Source organism: Oryx dammah, unplaced genomic scaffold (assembly GCF_014754425.2).
Source record: "Oryx dammah isolate SB20612 unplaced genomic scaffold, SCBI_Odam_1.1 HiC_scaffold_8, whole genome shotgun sequence".
Taxonomy (NCBI): Eukaryota; Metazoa; Chordata; class Mammalia; order Artiodactyla; family Bovidae; genus Oryx; species Oryx dammah.
Genome location: NW_024070192.1, coordinates 16,604,815 through 16,623,946, shown reverse-complemented (window position 1 = coordinate 16,623,946; position 19,132 = coordinate 16,604,815). Strand labels below are relative to the sequence as shown.

At 49.7% G+C, this 19,132-nt stretch overlaps 1 protein-coding gene across 14 annotated transcripts in view; it reads left to right on the top strand.

The window, feature by feature from the left end:
- The first annotated feature begins 405 nt into the window (after positions 1-405).
- MAPT (microtubule associated protein tau) overlaps positions 406-19,132 on the top strand; it is a 122,591-nt gene continuing 103,864 nt past the window's right edge. For 9 of the 14 annotated variants that reach the window (XM_040245055.1, XM_040245054.1, XM_040245052.1 and 6 more), the window contains exon 1: positions 462-578. The gene's annotated coding sequence lies outside the window, so the exon portion shown is untranslated. Of the gene's footprint in view, positions 579-19,132 lie in introns of all 14 variants that reach the window. The other 5 variants (XM_040245048.1, XM_040245047.1, XM_040245057.1 and 2 more) reach the window with 4 other exon arrangements.

The following is a 19,132-nucleotide window of genomic DNA, read 5'->3' as shown; positions in this document are numbered from 1 at the left end:
CAGGACATCACTCCAAGACGTCAAGGGGATGAAAGAGGCAGCGGACCTGGGGGCGGAGCACCCAGCCCCTTCTCGACCCAGGGAGCAACCAAGCCACCCTCCCAAGGGAGGAGACCCCTCAGACAAGACAAAGGCTCCAACCGCGACAGGAGATCCAGAGTGCGCGTGCGCCAAGGGGCGCGCGTGCGCGTTGCGGACAGCGCCGCGGCCCAAGTCGTGGGAGGAGGGGAGACCCGGGACGGGAAGCCCGAGAGGAGAGAGCAGGGAGGCGGGGAAGGGCCGAACCTTGGGGCGCTCGCGCGCGCCCACTGGTGGCCGGAGGAGAATACGCCCACCGAGGCCTCACGGCCCGCCCCTCCCGTGGGAAGGCTCGCGCTCCCGCTGCTCGCGCCTGCGCCGCCCGCCGGCCGCTGGAGCGCGCTCTCTCCTCTCGTGCGCGCGCTCGCAATCTCCGCCACCCACCAGCTCAGGCACCAGCAGCAGCGCCGCCGCCGCCGCCGCCCACCTTCTGCCGCCGCCACCACAGCCACTTTCTCCTCTGCCTCCCTCTACTGTCCTCGCCCTCTGTCGACTATCAGGTAAGTGCGAGGCTCTGAAATCTGCCTCCCGGTCCGCCCGGCTGCACCTGCATACAGCCGCCCCTCTCCTAAGAGATGGGTTTCATGAGGTGGGCATTGGTCGGGGGCAACAGCGGCGGCCGCTCCTTGCGCCCTCTGCGCTCCAGCGCTGGGATCGGGGTGACTCGGAAAGGGACCTATGCAGGGGATGCACGCGTGTGTGTGTGTATATGTCCTGTGTGTGGGGGGGGCTGTCTACAAGACCCGCTTCACGCGGACCCGGCAGAGGTTGTGCCCACAGGGTGGGGCGCGGATGGCGGTGATCTGGGGGAGGGGGCTGCTATGCACGCTCTAACAGCGTCTTTTGCCGCAATGGGCGTGTGACTCTGTGGGGGGTGGGTGGAGAGGGGTCCAATGACGACCCCCGAAATCTAACCTGTAATCCAATTTCTCTGCCTCGGTTTGCAGACAAGGTATTGATCGGTTTCTAGAAAAGATGACTCCCTGCCTGCCCCTCCCTTCCCCTCCCCGGCCCTGATTCCAGCCGGGCTTTCGCGGCCCTTGGTTTAAGGCGGTGGCCCACCCTCTTCTCGTTTTCCTCCTTCAGAAACCCGCAGGGGACGTTTGGGGGCTGGGAGTGAAATCGGGGAGATGGGGAGGGGTCTTGGCGCTGTCACTTTAGTTGCCCTTCCCCCTGCGCGCGCCTGGCACCGAGACGCGAGCAGCGCAGTGCCCGAGAGAACGTAGTGCGCGGATCCCAATGTGGAGGCTCAACAAGGCAGGGGTCACCTGGACTTGGGATATGGAAGGACTTCGCAGCTGCAGATCCCGGCTCGAGGGTGCGCACAGCCGCAGCCCCGCACGGACCCGCTGAGGGGCGGCAGGTGCATTTCGGGGCGGGCCCCTTTCTCTGCGCTCTGCGCCGGGAGTCCGGAGTGTGCGCTCCCTGCCGGAGGCGCGGGGCTGGCGCGCAGGGCTCGCCCCTCACTGCGGCAGTGGGTGTGGACCCGGGTGGGCGAGGAGGGGGAGGGTAGGCTGTGCCTCCTCCCACTTCCACCCCTGCTTTTTTCCCCTCCGATCGCGAGGTGCCATCTTTTTGCGGTGTGTCACGTCTTTACAGTGCCATGCCAAGCCGGATGGCTGAGCTTAGGAGGACAGGGCGGGGACTGTCATTAAGGGGAGGGGGAGCAATTAGCGCTGAAATCTTGCCATTTTGTTGCCTGAGTACCGGGGGCGTTCACCCGAGATCTTCCTCGGGGGCTTGACTGCTTTGTGTGTAGGGCTTACGTGATCTGTGTTGCCAGCCCTGATTTTTGGCTTTTATTCTATGAAGGTGTTTTAACCAGAGCTCCCGCCCCTCCCCCCGCTTTTTGCCCCTCATTTCCGAGCCCTTTGTTAGATCTCGGAGCTCGCCGGGGTCGAGGAACTCTAGTCCTCCCGGGGGACACGCATGGACCGGGCGTGACCCCGCGCGGCCCTCTCCCAGAACCGGGGCGCGCGCCAGAAAGCCTCCGAGGGGCCGAAGGGGTGGGATCCGAGGTCCCTGAGCGCCTCGCTGGTGGCCGCAGAGGAACGATGCCCCTCCCCACACCTGGAGCGTCCGGGGGCCACGCCCCACCAGGCTGCACACCGAGGAGCACCGGCGGCCCCCGGTGGGAGCTGGAAGGCGGGGGCCCTCTTCGCTTCACGCCCTGTTGCTTCGCCAGAAGGGAGATTATGAGGGGGCAAGAGGTCTTCTCGGGTGCTGCGGGCCACACCCATTTTATTAAGAGTACTGGAGGGGGGTCAAGAGGGGAGGTTGTCAAGGAGACCACAAGAGCAGGGGGAATGGACCTTGGGGCGTTGCCCGGCCCCTTCCGAACAGAGATTGAGAACCTGGGATAGGCAGGACCAGGCCCCCGGCCCCGGCTCCGGGGGGATTTTGGAGGGATACCTCCCCCCAAGCCCTGAACCCATGGCTCTTCTTATTGGACTCCGGTGGCTGAAGCCGCCCAAATAGACATCTCTCGTGTTTTTATTATGGTAGTCGAATTTTATTTTAGAACTGTGCGGGATTTTCGCTTAAAAGTCCGAGTTCGCCGCCGCCTGGAAACCGGAAGGTGAGGATGGGGGAGGGAGCAGTGGGGGAGGGGGAAGGGGCTAGAGAGGCGAGTTCGGGCCCTGGCGAACATATCTGAGCCTCGCCTGCCTTCCATTTGCCGGATCCTGGCCGGCTTTCTGGTTAATTCTATCGCTGGAAACTGGTGCGAGGGCGCAGTTCTGAGAAAGGTGAGCATTTCAGGGGCCAAATCGTCTTCTCGAGCCGCGCAGATTTATCTGAATAGGCGGGGGATGACTCGGTTGGGGATGAGAGTCTGCCCGTGTCAGGCCGAACCTTCCCGTGGCTTCAAGATCGAAGCTGGTTTGGAGAGGTTCAAGGATCAATTCGAGCATCATCCCCGCCAATAGAGCTGGAGGAGAGATTCTGATACCAGACAGAGCGAGGGTCTCGGAGGGGCCCTGGGAACGGGGAGCCCGCGGCCACCGCTGCCCATGATGGACCTGGGGCAGAGAGGTCATCTCCCGTCGGTTGGGGGAAAAAGAGCCGGCAGAGGCGAGTGTCTTTAGCCCACTACTAGAAACAAAGTGCAGTACAGGCGTCCCCGTTTTTACTCTGTTTTGCGGTGTTTTGGCGATTTGATGGGGCTCTGGGGTCTGCAAGGCCAGGAGGAGTTGTGAATAGGGGAACCCGGGGACCAGGAGATGGTCCTTCCTACGCTGATCCGGAAACTCCATCCTTGACTCTGGGCGCGCTTGCCTACCTGGGATCTCCAGGGATGCCCCGTTTGCGCCCACGCTCCGACGCTGAAGCGCTGAGCCAGCCGCAGCATCAGGGTTTCCTGGCACCGATTCGAGGGCCATCGACTCCTGTCCCGGACTCTACTGCAGGTGGGGGCTGTTTTAAGTCCAGAAGCCCTGCTTGGCATCAGGCACTCGGGACCATGGGCGGGTCTCTGGCTAGTATGGGTTGGGATGGTTGAGGGGACCTGTTGAGGGGACTGCCGGCCTGCCCCTCCGGGCCACTCACCTTCAGGCTCAGCAGGACAGCTTCGTGTTTTTTCTGATTCTTGTCCCTCCAACTGACCTGTCCAACAACAAAAAGAGAAATGCCTTTCCTACCGTAATTAATCAAAGTATCATTTTGTGTTTTATGATGCTGCTTATGTTTGCCCGATAAGAATTGCCTTCCCATTCCTCCACCTCCAAACCTTCCCCTAAATAAATAGCACACCTCCTCCCAGCGACCACTCCAGAGTGACTCTTGAAGCTAATCAATTTCTTGACCAACATTTGCTTCTATAACAGGTTATGTGTACTGCAATAACCTGGCTTGATTCTTGCGGTTCAACTTCGGACAGTTTGAGAGAGGCACTTGTCAGCTTTGCTGGTTTGGGGGAATGAATGACAGTCAGGACCGTCTGACCTCCTCTGCACATCTCAGAAGGGTGTGGCTTTTGAGTGGTTTCTAGTATCTGGCACACATCCCCTGACAGGAACAAAAGAAATGGATTATTCCCACAAATCACAAGAAGAAAAAACTTACAGTCAGTTTGATTGAAGAAGGGTCAGATTTATTCCAGTTGGGAAAAAAGCCTCTTCTTTTGAACATGCCCTTTGACCCACATCCTCTTTGAGAGCTGTGGCAGCCTGGATGTGTTACAGAATTGGGGTTCCCTTTGTTTAAGCTGAATTTTCCTTCTGCCCTTTTAACATCAGTTCATGAAGCCCATTTGTTGAGAAGTTTAAGAAACTGTGTTTTATTCCACCTTCCCTCAGCATTTATGTATATGATTTGGGTGGCTCCACAGCTATGTACATGAACATATGTTGATTTTCAATTAGATTGTGCCTCCCACTTAGTTAATTAGTACCTTCCTTAGGCTCACCTTGAAAAAGAATCACTCACAAACAAACAAAAACACCCTCAGGAGCTTAATACAGTGCTAGACATACAGCAGGTCTTTGGGCCATGCTCATTTAACAAATAAATGGATAAAATGGGAAAATGCAGGTCAAAAAAGGTGGTGAAAAGAAAGCAGAATGGGAGGAGGGCCTTATTCGAGGTTATGTCATCAAGAAGTCTTGGGGGCCAATACAATACTGCAAAGCAGTTATCCTTCAACTAAACATAAGTAAATTTTAAAAAAGAACTTTTGGGGGGACTTCCCCCATGGTCCAGGAGCTAAGACATGGAGTCCCCAATGCAGGGGTTCGATTTCTGGTCAGGATCTAGATCCCACATGCCACAACTAAAAAATCCCACACGTGGCAACTAAGACCCGGTGCACCCAAATAAATGAATTTTTTTTAAAAATGAAATTTGGGAGAGAAATCCAATCCAGTTTGTCCCCAGCTGCTCTGTCAAAATGACACCCGGAACGCTGCCTGAGCCCCTCCTCCCCTCCCCTCCTCTTCCCCGCCTTCCCCCTTCCTCCTGCCTGTGCCCCCAGCCTGGTCCCCACCACTCACTTTACCTTCATTTGCCCGATGAGCAGACAGGGGAGAGACCACACTCCCCCTGGAGTAAGGAAGATCCTGCCCCACCACCTCGTGCAGGAGGTCAGAGGGTCAGAGAGGGAAGAGCCCTTTTGCCTCTGCTCCTCCTTCCTCCCATTTTTCATCATTCCCCTTAGAGGACCCCCAACCCCACCACACCCCCAGAAAATCCCCCCTGACCACCCATTCCTAACTTTCCAGCCGAGGCGCTTCCACTAGACTTGGAGCTGGCATGGGAGGGGCATTTCAGCCAGTGAGGGGAAGAGAACACCCCGGCGTCACCAGTGGGCTGCAGCAGAAAGAGGAATCCGACGTTCAGCTGGGACTGTCAGCAGCCTTCCTGTAAAACAGTGGTTCTCAACCCCTGGGGCCACTGGGATGTCTAGAGACACTTTTTTATTTCCACAACTGGGCGGTGGGTGCTATTAGCATCTAGTGCATGGAGGCCCGGGATACTGCTGAACAAGGCCCAGAGTGCCTCAGAGATCTGGCCGCAAAAGTCCTAGAGCCAGGGTTGAGAAGCCCTGCTAGAGAAACACCGCTACCCTGGCACCATCATCTTAGTGGCATCTTATGGGGCTTTCCTCATAACTCGGTTGATAAAGAATCCGCCTGCAATGCAGGAGACCCCAGTTCGATTCCTGGGTCGGGAAGATCCACTGGAGAAGGGATAGGCTACCCGCTCCAGTATTCTTGGGCTTCCCTTGTGGCTCAGCTGGTAAAGAATCTGCCTGCAATGTGGGAGACGTGGGTTCAATCCCTGGGTTGGGAAGATACCCTGGAGAAGGGAAAGGCTACTCACTCCAGTATTCTGGCCTAGAGAATTCCATGGACTATACAGTCCATGGGGTTGCAAAGAATTGGACATGACTGAGCGACTTTCACATTCACTTTCATGTTCCTTGAGTATCTTCTTGGAGTCCCTGTTCTAAGTGCTCCCTAGGGTATGTGCTCCATCATGTCCGGCTCTTTGCCACCCCATGGACTATAGCCCACCAGGCTCCTCTGTCCATGGAATTATCCTGGCAGGAATGCTGGAGTGGGTTGCTATTTCCTCATCCAGGGCATCTTCCCGCCCCAGGGAACAAACCCAGGTCTCTCCACTGGCAGGCAGATTCTTTACCACTTGAGCCACCTGGGAAGCCCAGGTGCTCCCCAGAGATTACCTCATTTAATCCCCACAGCAGCCCCTTTACGTAGGCAGGTTCTGTTATCTCAGTATTATATATGGGGAAACTGGAGTACAGAGAGGTTTAGTAACTCACTAAAGGTCACACAGCCAGTGAGTAGTGGAGCTGAGTGTCTGCCAGTAGACTCCTTCCCTGTTCAGCTGCACGTGGGCTTAATAGGCGATTGTGGGTTAGCAGGGACCCAAGCACAATCTATAACATTGACCCAGTGGAATATTCTAATTCCAAAACCACTGACTCACACATGAACTTTTGTAAGAGTCTCTAATTGGAGCACAGCCTAAAGCTCGGAATTTCGGCTTTGACAAATGAAACAAGGGTTTCACTCAACCTCTGTGCCTCTGTTTATAAAACAGGGAAAATACCCTGGGGATCTTAAACCTCTTCCCCCCAAATCCAGGGTATTGGGACTTCTTGGTTATATAAAGGAGCAGCCAGGCTTTTTTGGTTCCAAGAAGGCTAGAAATCAAGATTAGGGGATTGTGACATAGACTAAGCTATGGTCAAAGTCAAGTTACTGAAGTTTTAGGGACATCTGATCCCCATCTTAGGTTCTGCACCTTGGAGAGGTTGAAGTTTTAGCAGCTGCCACTGGGACCCAGCTCTTGAGCCTGCGGGTGAGAGGAGTGGGGTGGGCATAGGAAGGACTTCAGGCAAGAATCTCAGTCCCCCTCAGCAAAGGTGGGCCTCACTTCCTGGGGCCCAGGCTCTGCAGTAAATATTCTGTCACACTGTGGTATAGAGGGGCAACCTGGAATCCTCCACCCACAGGACTCACTGCCGCTCCATCCAGCTGCGATCCTGCTGCTTCGCACAGCCTCCTGTGGGGGTGTTTGGACACATACCACACACTCCAGACTGTCTTCTGTTCCCTTGCCAAAGGGATTGCTGTCCAAGACTTCTTTCCCTGTCTCAGGTGCCACGCTCTTGCCATGTTCCTTCTCTGCATAGATGGCCCCCTGCTGAGTGCGAGGAGACAGTTTGAGGCCAGCTCGGGGTGGTTTCTGAGCTTTGAGGGCTTTTTGATTAAGAAACATTTCATGGTGCAGTGGTAAAGAATCTGTCTGCCAGTGCCAGAGACACAGGAGACATGGGTTCGATCGCTGGATCAGAAAGATCCCCTGGCGTAGGAAATGGCAACCCAGTCCAGCATCCTTGCCTGGGAAATTCCATGGACAGAGGAGCCTGCCTGGCTACAGACCATGGGGTCACAAAAGAGTCAGACACAGCTGAGTGGCTGAGGATAAGCACAGAATAGAGGTAGGAATCAGCTTCCACAAAATGCCAGCTTGAATGACCTCCAGGTGGATTATCTGAAATTGTTTTTGCTTGGTTGAGATTTCAGTGGGCTTTGCACCTGTCCTCATCAGGAAGACTAAGACTTAATCCCCAAGAAATGCATTCTGTGCCTCAGCTACTCAGGGAAGGTTTGTGAGTGCCTGGAGGGCAGATGCTGGCTTTCCCTGGGCAGGTTCCCCAGCTCAGGGCAGTATCTTGCACGTAGAAGCTACAGGTTTGCCCTAATGGTTGAGGATGGGGGCTCGAATCAGAACTCCTGGGTGCAAATCCCCCTTCCCTACTCACTGCAAGCCCTAAGCTGGGTTTAGCCTCTTAGAGAGGTTTTTTCTTCTTTGTAACTTGGGGTACAATAGTACCTATCTTGCCGGTTGCTATGGGGTTTAAGTGGAGTGATGTAGTGCTTAGCCCAGGGCTCGACACATAATAATTGCTCATTAAATGGCTTCTTGGCCAGCAACCTTTGAGTAGACTCTTGTGATTGGATGAATGTGCAAAGGCTCCTGTTGACCCAGATGATGGAATCCGTTGAAACAGATATATAGTTACACTGAGTGGGGATCAAGATAGAAGTAGGCTGTCCCATCTGGAACCAGGCAAGTGGTGTCATTTGAATGGAAGTGAAGCCCCCTGGAAAATCGTACACACCCATGTGTCAATGTACACACAGAACACTGGCCATAGGTGAGCAGAGTGACTTACGATCTGTTGTCCCTGCTTCTGCCCTCTTCCTTCCTGAAATCCACTGTACACCAGGAATAGGCTGTGTACGGTCCACACAAGCCTGAGCTGAACCGCCCTCTCTCCCACCAACTTGGGACTACTGGTGAGCCAGCTTAGCACTTCAATGGCTTCCCTGATAGCTCAGTTGGTAAAGAATCCACTTTACCAGTGGAGACCCCAGTTCAATTCCTGGGTCAGGAAGATCTGCTGGAGAAGGGATAGGTCACCCGCTCCAGTATTCTTGAGCTTCCCTTGTGGCTCAGCTGGTAAGGAATCCACCTGCAATGCTGGAGACCTGGGTTTGATCCCTGGGTTGGGAAGATCCCCCTGGAGAAGGGAAAGGCTACCCACTCCGGTATTCTGGCCTGGAGAATGCCATGGACTGTATAGTCCATGGGGTTGCAAAGTCAGACGTGACTGAGCGACTTTCACTTCACTCCGATATCTTACTGTTCACTCATTGCGTAAACAGTGAGCACAGATGAAACTGAGAAAGCAACAGAACTAATGGAAGGCAGTTCAGGAGAGAGATTACAAATGAGATAATGAAGCAGTACTGAGCTGGGTAAACTCGGAAGCAGGCTGATTAACGGTGGCAGCCGAGAGTCAAGTAGAAAAATGTTAAATGAAGCAAACTTGACATATTTTGAATCCAGGCAATGCCAAACATCCAATAACCAGAGTTCTATCTGAATTAATAAATCTGATTATTAGTAAATCTATCCAGTGGTTAAGATTCCATGCTTTCACTGCTAAGGGACCATGTTCAATCCCTGATCAGGGAACTAAGATCCCACAAGCTTTCCCGTGTGGCCAAATAAATAAATAGAAGAAGCCTTTTTATCGTAGCTCAGATGGTAAAGAATTTGCCTGCGGTGGAGGAGACCTGGGTTCAATCGCTGGGTCGGGAAGATCCCCTGGAGAAGGCAATGGCTACCTACTCCAGTATTCTTACCTGGAGATTTCCATGGACAGAGGAGCCCAGTCCATGGGGTTGCCAAGAGTCAGACACACTGAACAACTAACACTTTATCCATGAAAGTCATAATACCTTTTTTTCAGAAGTCATTAAATCAGAAAATCATAAAAAAATGATACGTATATTTTTCAGACATTTAACTTAACCAGATAGTTGTTCATTACCCTCTCCCCATCTTTTGCTGAAGGGTCCAGGCCTCTTGGTGTTTGGGTCAGCTAGCTGGAGTTCCTTGTCTTTTTGGCATAAGCGGCACCTGTAATGCATTGCCTAGGACTTCCAGCTATAGGAACAAGGGGTTACACTGTGTGTAATCTGAATGTAGAGTCTCGCTAGAGTTTTACTATATTTTCCCACAATCTTTGACATCCTGTTTGACAGTTTAAAAATTACTTACCTTTATGAAATCTCTCCAAAGTATTCAGCTTGGTTTTCTTAAAGCCAATGAATGATTTTCAGAATTCATTTAACACTTGAATGTGATCAGCTTGCACCATACTTAAGTGGTGTGACTATTGTAACAAATATGATGGACCTAGAAGGTTGACTGTGGTAGGCTGAGGCCCTGGCTGTGGACATCAGGCCCTGGAGACTCAGCCCTGAGTGTTTACCCTCCTTCATTTCTGCTTCTGGAAGGAGAGGGCCTACTGTGGATACTTTTGTGTCTTCCCTGCATCTCCTGCCTATGTTCCAGGACTAGCGTGGCATTTGGAATTCATTCCCATAGCATCCCTACTTAAGGGGATGTTGCAAAATTCTCCCCATAAAACTCAACATAAATTTAAATTTTCTTTACCATGTTAACTCTCTTTAGTGAGGGAGTTTTAGATCAAGGTCCAGCAATTTTAAAAAGCATTTTTAAATCAGCACATTTGAATTAAATCTGAAGACATTGATAATGATGTTTCATCCATGGACCTTTGGTCCTGTCTCCTCCACTGCTAAATCAAGCATTAAAGAGAAGAAGGACATGAATTATCTCTGGGCCCAGCTGCAGGTTTCTCTTCCAGCCTATGGCCTAGTTTTCTGGTTTCCCTGGAAGGGTGGGTGATATTGTCTTGAGGCCTAAGCCTACTACAAAAAGCCTCAGGAGGCACTTTCATCCTTGTGTCCTCCTCCTCAGGACACAAAAGACATCAGAAGACCCCTGAGTCTGCAGCTGCCTGTGATGTGATCCACAGCCAATATCATAATGCCAAGAAGGGAACGGCAGAAAGGACCAGTTCATGGAGTCATGTGGCCCCTGCCCCAGGATGAACGGCAGCCCTTCCCCCTGAATTAGAACCAGAATTCTAAATTATGTGTCAACAGAGTTGTCTTGGATCAAATCCAGTTCTGTCATTGATTTACAAAGCGTTTCAGAGAGGCTTATTTCCAATTGTTCTTGATTGGACAGTGACACCAAACTACTGTCTTACCTCATTCCCTCTCTCATGATCTCAAAAAGAGGTTTATCGGATAATTAATAATCTAAAGGCTTGAGGATTTCCATGGTGGTCCAGTGGTTAAGACTCTGTGCTTCTGATGCAGAGGGCATAGGCTTGATCCCTGATTCGGAAAGTTTTTTCACTGCTTACAGTGTGGCTGAAAAAAAACAAAACAAAACTATAAAACTCTTAGAAGAAAACAGAGGATAAAAGCTTCACAATATTACTTTCGTCAATGACTTCTTAAATATGATACCAAAAGCACAATAAACAAAAGAAGACATTGACAAATTGGAACTTGTAAAAATTAAAGGAGCCAAATAAACAATATAGGCTTATGCGCCCAAGGAAAGGTTATAGTTTACAGAATCTCTTTGGTTTTATATATAAATGTGAATATTCACTACCTTATTTATGTCTGGGTGTTTTATATTGGGTTTGCTGAAAACTGGTACAACTTTCAGTGCTGGTATTGGTAATGTGTCAGAATTTAAATCAACATAAGAGTCGGACACAACTAAAGCGAGTTAACATACATACGTGCACAGACACGTTGATAAGTCAAGCAAAAGTTGTCTATAAAACTGAAATAATTGTATATAACATGCTACCCTGGGGCAAGATAATCTTCATGGTTTGCTTCATATGAAACCTGTCCCTTTCAAAGCTGCCACTTGCCAAGAATTGCCAGGAATAGCTGTTTGGAAGAGCCGCCTGCCCTTCTGCTGTTCATTTTCTGCCTTGTCTATTTACTAAAAACAGGAATTCTAGGCTGGCCCCAGCCCACGGCACAGCAGTTCAGCTTCTGCCTCTGCTATCTCCATGAGACTGGCTTAGAAACAAAGGATTTCTCAAAACATCCCAAATCCCCTTAAATAATGGACTGATCATTCACAGACTCACCTGAACCTTCTCTAAACCTATTAATCTTTTCCCCAGGGTTAATCTTGTGGGGATGATGTGCCCCCCTGGGGGTCTCTCCCTGGGCTCCTTTCTTCCTGCCCTAGGTCTGAAGGTCCTCCCTTCTTAGCAGCCAGGAGTGGTGGCAGCACTCTGTTCCCTGTGGAGTACTAATGCAGATGGAATACATTGAAATAAATCCCTTTCAATGTCACTAAAGTGCTATAAATAATTATGAACCAATGGCTTGATGTCTCATGAGAAATGCAGGGAAAAAAATTTTTTAACTGGCAGGATTCATGTTATAAGTTGACAATCTGGGCCAAGCAAAAATCTTTTTAAAACATCTCCTTATCTACCAGCAAGACTGAATTCCAAAAGTTAGGCATCCTTTATTTTGGTGGGGGTCGGGGGGTGGGGGGTGGTCTGTCACTGCTTGGGCTTAACCCAGCCCTGAGTGTAATTGCAATCTTCCTGTTTATCTACCAATTGTGGCCATAATTAAGATTCCCTGGAGGGTCAAGTCCCTGGAAGGACTTCCCCAGTGGCGCAGCAGATAGGAACCTACCTCCCAATGCAGGAGACACAGGTTTGATCCCTGGTCTGGAAAGATCAGCCACACATACCTCAGAGCAACTAGGCCCATGTGCTGAAACTACTCAAGCCTGTGCAACCTACAGCCTGTGCTCCGCAACAAGAGACTAGCTCCTGCTAACCACAACTAGAGAAGGCCCTGGTTCAGCAACGAAGACCCAGCACAGCCAAAATAAATACATAAAGAGGGTTCCCGGAATTGCCTTGCGGTCCAATGATTAGGATTTGGCCTACTTTCACTGCCAAGGGTCTAGGTTCAGTCCCTGGTCGGGGAACTAAGAGTCAGGGAATTAATATCCCACAAGCCAAGAGTTTTGGCAAAAAGGAAAAAAATTCCTGAACCTTCGTTCTTCCGTTTGTAAAATGGGATTATACAATCTTCCTTCTGAGAATGGACGATAATGTGGCCTTTCTTCTCACCGAGTAATCACAGAACTAAAATACACCCATCTTGGAGAATTCCTCTGAGCTTTTCAGAAAACAAGTACTGCAGGGATAGGGGTGAGGGCGACTCCTGACAGCCACAGTCCTGCACCTGATCTGAAGTCTCTCTCGGGCTGAGCCTGGCGGGTTATAGCCTCTGCCGCTTGCTCTCTCCTTTAGCACCAACCAGACGGTAGGTACAGACTGCTTCCCAGGGGTGAGCGCCCAGGCAGCTGGGCCTGAGCCTGAAAGCATGGGCAGCCAGCCACAGTGCAGCCTGTAATGGTCTCATCTATCCTTTCTTTGCAGGGGAAGCTGAAAGCCAGGTACAGGACAGTGGGTGGGGTGGCTTTAGTATGACCTCAAGTGATATCTCACCCTCCAGTGCCCACTTCTTGGAGAGGGGCTGGGGCCTCCTGGGCCCATGCTGTGTCCCTCACAGGGAGTTAATTCCCTGGGAGCCTTTCTGTTTCCTCGGGGGGGTTTCAGTTTCCTCCTAGTCAAACAGGGACTTGGTGCCAAATCTCATATTCTAATTATGCCCTGGGGCAGCCTCTTCCCGCCAGTGTGTTTAGCACGTGCCAGGAATCGATTAAGGCAAGAGTGATTAAATTAAAGGCTGGAGTTGACTTTGATGGTATAATATTCTAATGGCTATTTGGTGGCAAGAGGCATAGTGCAGGCTCATTAATTGAACACTTGCACTTGGAATTCGAATTGAGCTGGTGCTGGGCTACAGTCTATTTACTTTTGCCCTGGGAATGGAGGATTTTTTTTTCATGCAAATAGACAGGGAAGTATTGATATTTCCAGGCTGGTATGTTGCCCCCACCCTGACAACAGCCTGGCTTCTCTAATGAATGGCTGGCCTTGACCATACTTAGTATCCCTACATCATCTGCCTTTGTTTGCTGTCCCCAAAGCTGCCCTCACTATGCCATAGTCCCATCCACTTTGCTCCTTGGAACCTCCCATCCTCCAGTCCCCGTATGGCAAACAGTGGAGTCTTACACTCTTCTTCCTACCATATCCTGGAACCGACTTAACCATCAGTTTCTTCCTCTATATCACTTGGATCTGCTCTCCTTTTCCAATCCATCTGCACCAGTGCTAAAAGAAACATCTGCCTTTATCACTTCACCCCTGGATCATCGTGAAAATGATAATGAATTGCTTTCGAGTTCAGTTCTGAAATTGACGCCCAATCCCTTTGGCAGGCCATTGCCAAACTCCTCTTCCCAGAACAGCCCTGTCATCTGCACTGCCCCCATCCAAGCATGAGTCCACGATTACCTCTTCTGTCCCTTGCTAAGCCAGGCCCCACCTCTCGCTGCCTGCCTGCCTCCATATGCCACAACTTGGCCTCCCTGTCTAGTTCTACTGGTCCAGCCCCACCTTGGGCCAGCCTGCCTCTCGGCTCCTTCGTATATATCATGCCCTTTCTGCTCCTAGCTCACCCACGGTACCTTTGTTGAGAATGTCCCCTCTCCCTTCTGCTCCCCCTCTTTTAGTCACCCTGACCTTCCCTGATCACTCTTCCCTGAAAACCACCTCCAGCTACTGTGCTCCACAAGATCCCGACACAACACATTTCATTTCTCAGCAGTCCTCAGCACCACGGTGGTTGACTTATTTATTTTCCTTCTTGTCTGTGCTGCGTTCGTCTTTCCACAGGTGATCTGCCCTCTGAGGGCGAGTCTTGTGTGGCTTTCCTGCTCCCCTGGGTGTCTTGCCCAATCACAGAGCTGGGAACATGCAAAGCTCAAAATAATTACTCTTGATTCATGCAGCTGGATACTATCAAACAGGCTGCTGTCAGATGAGTTTTACCTGTTTAAAGTACCTTCTCCACCTCCTAGTACATGGTTCTGTTGTTCTATAGACTTGAAAATAAAAGTCATACTTCCTTTGAAATATTCTAAAATTTCTGCTTTGCCTTACTTAATTCAGGCCAACTTAACTGTTAGTCCATTATTTTGCTATACAAAGATGCTGATAATAATGGTAGGAGCAGGTGGCTTTAATTTTATTAAAAATATTGTTGCATTTAACTTTCACTCCTCTATGAGGCAGGGCTTACCATCCTCATTTTGCAGAGGAGCAAACCAAGGTTCAGAGAGTTTAGAGCTGGGGAGGCAGGCAGATGGGGCCCCAGTCCAGAACCTTGTCTTGCTGTCTCCAGGTCCTCAGAGCCCCTGACCCTCCGCCTCTGATTCCATTCTCCACACCAACAGACATGTCTTTAGTGCTAAAGACCGAAGAAGCCGTGCCTTCCAGCCTCCGCGATCCAGTCATATGTAACATGAGCCCAGAGAAAATATTTAAGACTAAAAGCTAGCCTCTAAACTGGGCTGTTGCTTCATGACTCTGGTGACGGCAGAACCAAATTTAGTGTCGTGGGCAGGTCCACACTTATCAAATAGTGAAGCTCATTTTTCTTTCAGCTTGAAAAATGTTCACACTCACCACTTCCATGGAGGGGTAGGTGGGACCAAAAGACTGGAAAATATGGTCCCAGAGGAACCCTGGGGTATAGACTCAGGAGGGAAAATGACATTCAGGTTCCCAGGCAGTGACCCCAGGGACGAATTTAATTGAATGTGGATGGTTTTCCTGGGCAGACGAAGTAAGTCCCTGCTGTTAGGGAAAAAGGGTTCCAGTGGGGAGGGGAGACAAACCCATATCCCAAGCCACTCGGGGGTACTGCCCGATCCCCCTTAGTCAGCAATCGACTTTATTTCCCCCCAGGTCTCCACTGTGGCTCAGACAGTAAAAAATCCACCGGCAATGAGGGAAACCTGGGTTTGACCCCGGGGTTGGGAAGACCCCCTGGAGAAGGGAATGGCTACCACTCCAGTATTCTGGCCTGGAGAATTCCATAGCAGAGGCGTCTGGTGGGCTACAGTCCATGGGGTCACAAAGTCAGACACAGCTGAGTGACTGAGCACACACACAGGTCTCCAGAGTGGCTCACATTCTAGAACCAGGAAAAGGGAGGGGGACCAGAGAAGGGGGGACGCACACCAGTGAGTTGGGGTCACGTACCACGTTATTTAGTCTCTGCAGCCTCCCCGGGCACTTTGATGATGTGAAATACATTCCCACAGCCACCCTTCCATCTACCTATGACAAGAGTCAGTTCTCAGTTCTGTTCTTGCCTCCCACATTCTCTCCCAAATTAAAAAAACAAAAAACAAAAAACACTCGTTATAAAGCCAAGATACCATATGTGAGATCCCACCCTAGTTTCTGTTCTGTTGTTTTTTTTTTCCCCCCAGGGGAGGGACAGGGATCATTTGAGTCTATAAATTGTTTTCGAGGTGAATAGTAAATGTTTCTTCAAGAAAGTTCTCAAGGGGACTTCCCTGGTGATCCAGTGGCTAAAACTCTGCACTCCAATGCAAGGGACCCAGGTTCAATTCAGGGTCAGGAAACTAGATCCCACATCCCACAGCTAAGAGTTTGAGTGTTACAATTAAAGATCTTGAATGTGGCAATGAAGATGGAAGATCACGTGTGCTGCAACTATGACCTGGTGCAGCCAAATAAACAACATAAAAAAAATTTTTTTTTAAAGAAAATTCTTAAAAGGACCCCAGACTGAAAGATGGAGTACATGGCGGTACTCAGCACTGGACTCGGACCTGGTTAGTTCCGTGGTTCTGGGCAGAAGCTGAGGGATGTGGCCCCTTTGCACATGGCCCTGGATGCAAAGCTAGGAGCACAGGAATGCTTGGACAGCCCGGGGCATGCTGGTCATATCTCTATCTTCAGGTGCAGGGACCTCATCCTCAAAGGCTGTGGCCATGTGATGGGCGCCAGACTCTACATCACTGGGTCTCCACTGCCGAGACCCCTGAAACAGCCACCTTCGAGCGGAACAAACCCTAACCCCAAAGGGCCCAGTGTTTGCAAAGAACATTGGGTTGACCTGGCTTTCTGGATACACTAAAATTGTTCTGATTTGGATGACTTCAGGAATGGTCAATCTCAGTTAAAAATCTGACTCATTTTCAGGCAGAGAAAGACAAATACTATATATCAGTTATATGTGGAATCTAAAAAAATAATACAAATCAACTAATTTATAAAACAGAAACAGACTCACAGACATAGAAAACAAACTTAGGTTTACCAAAGGGGAAAAGAGAGGAGAGGGGTTAAATTAGGAGTATGGAATTAATAGATACACAGCACTACAATCAGGCAGGGTGCAGGAAAGGTCAGTGGCACCTGAAATCACCTGGCTAGTTTGGGCTGACAAGGGATTTGAACCCAGGATTTCTGTTCCTCAACCCTGGGCTGCTGCTCTTAAGATCAAGTGCCAGGGTCCATCCCCGGTGGATCCAGGGAATTCGAAATGGGGACGGAGTCAGAGTCTGGGAAAGGGCTGTTTAATTAGAAATATAAAGAGAGATTAGGAAAGAATGGTATAGTAGGAAAATTTAGCGGAGAAAAGAGGCTGAATAACTTGGTTTACGTGGAGAACTAATAAAACCTCGAGACAAGAGGTTTGCACCATCTACGTTAGGCCACTGGCGCCCGTTTGAATAGCGGAGGGTGCCCCGCCTTGGGCTCCCTCTCGCATGGGTCTTAGAAGCCAGGGCGAGTAAGTAGACTTGGTGAGCCTCTGCGCTCCAGATGGGAATTCAGCCTGAAAAGGAGAGGGAGGGAGAGGGAGAAAGAGAGAGAGACACAGGGGGAGCCAGATTTCCAAGAAACCAGTTCGAAAAGCTGGCCTGAGAAACGGTCAGAGAAACTGGTCCATCCTTTATTGTCCGGAAAGGCCTTTTATACTTTTGATTGTACATAGAGATCAATGGATAATACAAAATTATGCAGCATCAGCAGCCCTGACTCTTATCGAGACCAGGCTTTCTCTCTGCATTCCTAGCTGTATACACAAGTCTTAGGTGATTTACATCATCTTCTGGCCAGAAGGCCAATTAACATTTTACAGCCCTTTTCTGATAAGGGTTTGTCAACCAGAAGACTTATTTGCCTTAATAGTGTTGTTCTTCCCAAAGTCTGGTGCCACTCTCAGAAAGCACTAAATAAAGTTACATTCTTACATAGCAAGGACACAACAATTTATAACAATGAAAGAGGAGTACAGTGATTTATAACAAAGAGAAAATTCATTAACTCAAAAGTCTAGTGTTGCTAACATGAAAACTACTATATTCCCATTTCTGCAACCCGATTACATTGATTAATATCCTCCCAGGTGCCTAAAAGATAAAGGATATGGAGGCCTGGCAGCAGTCATTGACTCAATAGTGAATTCTTAGCTCTTTAGAAAAGGCTCTATATCTTTAAGATGCTTTAAGCTGCATGCCTCTCGCGAGGTTGAGGGGCTGTAAACAATCACAAGTTGTAAAAGTCTCCAACTGTTAGGCAAGTTAGAGAGCCATCAAAGGGGTTTGAGCTGAAACATTCTTTTCATATGCAGGAGACTAATTGGAGCTCTAAGTTAACTTTTTCCAGAGAAAGGTAGTCGGGGATAGCCTCCTGTAATGTCAGAAGAGTGTGGTATAGCAGACAGTAAACAGATTTTGGTTTGGGGGTAGATTCTCAGACAGAGGACCCCTTGAGACCTGACTCGCCTTGCCCATCAGGTCTCTCCGCATGACCTTGTCATGGGTGGGATCTCCTGGGCTGGCTCCCAGCATCCAAGCCTCACCCTGACTTCTTCATTCACTGACTGAGTCTGAGGGGTCCTGCCGGTTAGTTCAACTGCCAGCGCCTGGGCCGAGGGAAAAGAAGAGACACTGCTTTTCCCCAGGCAGGGACAAAGAAAAAGTTCTTTAAAAATGTATTTTATAGAAGTATAGTTGATTTACAATGTTGTGTTCATTTCTGCTGTACAGCAAATTGGTTTAGTTATACATATACATTCTTTTTCATATTTTTCCATTGTGATTTGTCACAGGATATTGGGTGTATTGGGGCTTCCCAGGTGGCACTAGGAGTAAAGAACCCGCCTGCCATTTCAAGAGACGTGAGACTCACGTTTGATCCCTGGATCTGGAAGATCCCCTGGAGGAGAGCATGGCAACCCACTCCAGTATTCTTGCCTGGAGAATCCCATGGGTAGAGGAGCCTGGTGGCCTGCTGTCCATAGTGTCGCACAGAGTGAGACGTGACTGAAGCAACTTAGCATGCACACATGCATTGGATATATTAATAGTTCCCTGTGCTATAGAGGAGAACCTTGTATATATGCATTATATGTATATATTTATATATATGCATTAATTACATATAGGTATATATCCATTACATGTCTATTCTATGTATATAATAGTTTGTATCTGCTAATCTCAAACTCTCAATCCATCCTTCCCTTACCCCTAGAAAAAGTTTTTGGATCTTTTTTTAATAGAGTAGAGACCTGGAATGAGACCTGGAATTTCAGTCTGAGGGCTTATGCCTTGCCACAAATAGATGAACAGATTGCTTTTTCCTCTTATAAAAAAATCCTGTTCATCATAAGTGTTTGGGGGATGG